The sequence below is a fragment of the Hyaena hyaena genome, unplaced genomic scaffold (assembly GCF_003009895.1).
Source record: "Hyaena hyaena isolate Hyena2069 unplaced genomic scaffold, ASM300989v1 scaffold_495, whole genome shotgun sequence".
NCBI lineage: Eukaryota > Metazoa > Chordata > Mammalia > Carnivora > Hyaenidae > Hyaena > Hyaena hyaena.
In genome coordinates this window covers 982,947-986,377 of record NW_024081128.1, presented here as the reverse complement: position 1 = coordinate 986,377, position 3,431 = coordinate 982,947, and the positions used below count along the sequence as shown (strand labels likewise).

The following is a 3,431-nucleotide window of genomic DNA, read 5'->3' as shown; positions in this document are numbered from 1 at the left end:
TTCCCCTGTCTTATTCTTTCCCTTCGTATTAGCTATCACTACTTTATAGCTAGTATCCTAGAGCATTACAGAAATGTAATGGTCATGTTATATTACTTGTGGTGTCTTCCCTAGAATATAAGCAACATAAACACGGAAATTTTGACCCTGCCCCCCACCCCAATTGCTGTATTTTCAGCATCTAGAACAGTATCTGGTGCTCAAGTAAGAACTCCGTTGATACTTGTTGAAATAATAAATGATTTGTCCCAACCATCCAGCAAAATTGTCCTCATTAAACAAAGAGCAAAACTAAAGATCAGGAAAATAAAGTAAACTAGGCAGTCATAAAGCAACTAGCGGATCTGGATTAAAACTCAGATGTTTGGGGCGCCTGGGTGGCTCAGTCAGCTAAGTGTCGGGCTTCAGTTCAGGTCATGATCTCACGGTTCGTGGGTTCGAGCCCCGCATTGGGCTCTGTGCTGACAGCTCAGAGCGGGGAGCCTGCTTCGGATTCTGTGTCTTCCTCTCTCTCAGGCCCTCCCTCTCTCTCTCTCAAAAATAAATAAACATTTAAAAAATTAAGGAAAAAAAACTCAGATATTCTGAAGGGCTCGAAGTTTGAAACATGGCCGATGATGTGGACCAGCAATAAGCTACCAGCACTGTGTAAGAGCTTCTGACCCTCATCAGGCTCAGCCTGGTTGAATGAATTTACATGAAAATGAGAAAGAGCCAGAGGCAAATTATCAGCATTGAAACTTGATATTGGGAGATGTGGGGAAACGGACTTCTATAGAAATTGATGAGGAAACACAGGAAGAGAGATATAAATCAACAACATGGAATATTCCAATGCTCTTTGTCCAGGGAAGTGGTGTTGAACTAGTTGCCCCTCCGCTAAGAGTTGGCTGAAACAAAGAATTTATCGTGTATGGAATATAGGAGACTTTGTGTGATTGCCTCTTTAAATGCAGAAGACATTCCAAAGAGAAACCTGTGTCAATTTTGATATTGAGAAATGACCAAGGATTCTTCCACTCCTGAAATGGGTTGATTTGCAGATAACTCAAAAATTCTTTAAAAAAAAAATTTTTTTTTAACATTTATTCATTCTTGACAGAGAGAGTATGTGCGCATGAGCATGAGTGGGGGAGGGCCAGAGAGAGAGGGAGGCACAGAATCCCAAGTAGGCTCCAGGCTCTGAGCTGTCAGCAAAGAGCCCGACGTGGGGCTGGAACCCACAGACTGTGAGATCATGACCTGAGCTGAAGCTGGACACAACAGATGAAGCCACCCAGGTGTCCCATTTTTTTTAATTTATTTTTTTGATAACTGAAAAATTCTGAACCTACAGGCATTTTTATTTTTTTCCAACACTTTCAAAAAATGTGATCACCAAGATGCAGGAGAAAAATACCAAAAAAAAAAAAAAAACCCACCCCCACACACGAAAACCCCTCAGATGCTCTGACTCCATGCCCATTTCTTCTTCTGGTTCTGTAGAAAGTAGAGTCAAGGGCAGGATGCTCAGACCAGGATGAGGAGGAGATGAAGAAGAATATTGTGGGTGTGCACTTTTGCCCAGCACCCACTCAATGTGCTTCTTTCTGAACCTGACTGCTTTTTGCTTCTAATCATGTCCTAGCCTAGCAGCATTCATATAACAACCTTTACTGAAAAATGGAGCGAAGTTAACCCATGAGCTTGGAGTCCTCCCCTTCATCAGCTCCCCATTTGTGAATTTCTTTGCTGAGCTCCGAAACCTGAGAGTGAAATAGTTACAAAAGGTGCCAAAGAGTCTAGAAACTAAATGAGATCGCAACGTGTGCTCCTTTTTATTGTATAGAGCTCCACAAATCGGAATGACTCATTTAGGGTAGATTTTTCTGTACATGCCTACCTCCTCTATTACTGACCCTTAGAGGACTCGAACTGGGAAGGCCACTGCGAAGCAGTTCTAAATAGTCTCACCGTAAAGACCAACATAACTAAAATGAAGGGTATTTCATATATTCACCAAGTATGCTAGGGATAGGAGGGACGCCCTTTTGAAAGTAATTGTAGAGATTGCTCAGGAAATACACTCTGTGAAGATCCTTTTCCAAAATCTTTTTATAGACACATCATCAAAATCTGCATATATGCTGTGGATTTGGGCATTTTAAATTCTGCGGTTAGCGGGGACATGAGCAATACAGTTTTATTTCGATTTATTACTGCGTACAGTCCAGAGGTACTGAGAAAAATGTTTGGTACTGTGAAATGGGTCTGCTCTGGGCGGTGTGTGATAACTTGCTGATACCATGCCTCAACCAGAAAGGCAATATGTGGGAAAATAAATATCTGAGAATAGTTGCTTTCTCCCCTCATTTTTATAAATGGGACATTTGTGACTTGAGTGATGATACTCTAAGATATTCACCTCAAAGTCCTTGGAGTCAGATGCCACCTCAGTGTGTAGAAAATTGCTTTCCTAACTTCTCACGGCTTTTGCCAATTTTGCAACTCAAAATTGTGGAAAATGTAGGTTGTTTTTTTTTTTTTTTTTTGAGAGTGTTTGAAACCTATGGTCTTAGGTGCAAACCAGATGTGATTTCCATTAGTTATTTTGCAAAATTCTTTCCCTTAAATCACAGAAGTGAATATGTGAAGTATAAAAATGAAATGGTTCACACAGTGAGCCTTTCTTCACTTCTCCTGGGTCTGGGGGGCGCACACGCAAGGGGGCCCAGCCTCACTGAGTGAGGTGGGGACCGCCTGGTGAAACTGTGGACTGTGAGCTCCGCACCGAAACCAGCAGTGGCTGCCCACTCTTGGCTGGGGGGTTGAATATTCTAGAACACGGGCTTGGTATTGCTGGATTTAAAGAACTAGAAATTTAAATTTTCATTGGAACTTCTCAATTTTCAAATGTCAGCAACTAATTAAAACTTTTCAATACACCAACAGGACATAAGACCCATTGGCCCAGCCACTAAATAAAATTCAACAGGTGTTCAGTGTTTGATACATTAGATTGGGTGCCAGACAGCCAGTCCGAAGAAGGATCTTCAAGAAGCAGTAGACTCCCCCTCTCGTTTAATAGATTTGTGATAGAAAGACTTGTCATACTTGCTTTTAAGATGTTTCCTGGTTACTTCCTTTCTAATGCTCTCTATTCCTGTCCACCAGGACCCACCCCCTGGAGCCTCTAGTCATAAGCCACCTTGAGAGGCTACTGCTAATGTCCCAGGGACAGCAGCACCTGGATGGATATGAAGCCACCCCTGCCTCTCTTCTTGCATCCTTGACCCTCCATGTTGTTCTTGCCCCAAACTACATGACATCCATTACACTGGATAGGGAGAACTAATTAAAGACTTTAGGCTTCAGAAATATTTCACTATTTGTACAAGCTATATATTTATATCAAAGTCTTCGTAATTCAAAGAATAAACACAATGAGAAAG

General features: G+C 41.7%; 1 pseudogene; it reads left to right on the top strand.

Annotated features, from left to right (window-relative positions):
- The first annotated feature begins 607 nt into the window (after nt 1-607).
- Nucleotides 608-894, top strand: LOC120246947 (annotated as a pseudogene).
- Nucleotides 895-3,431: the final 2,537 nt, after the last annotated feature.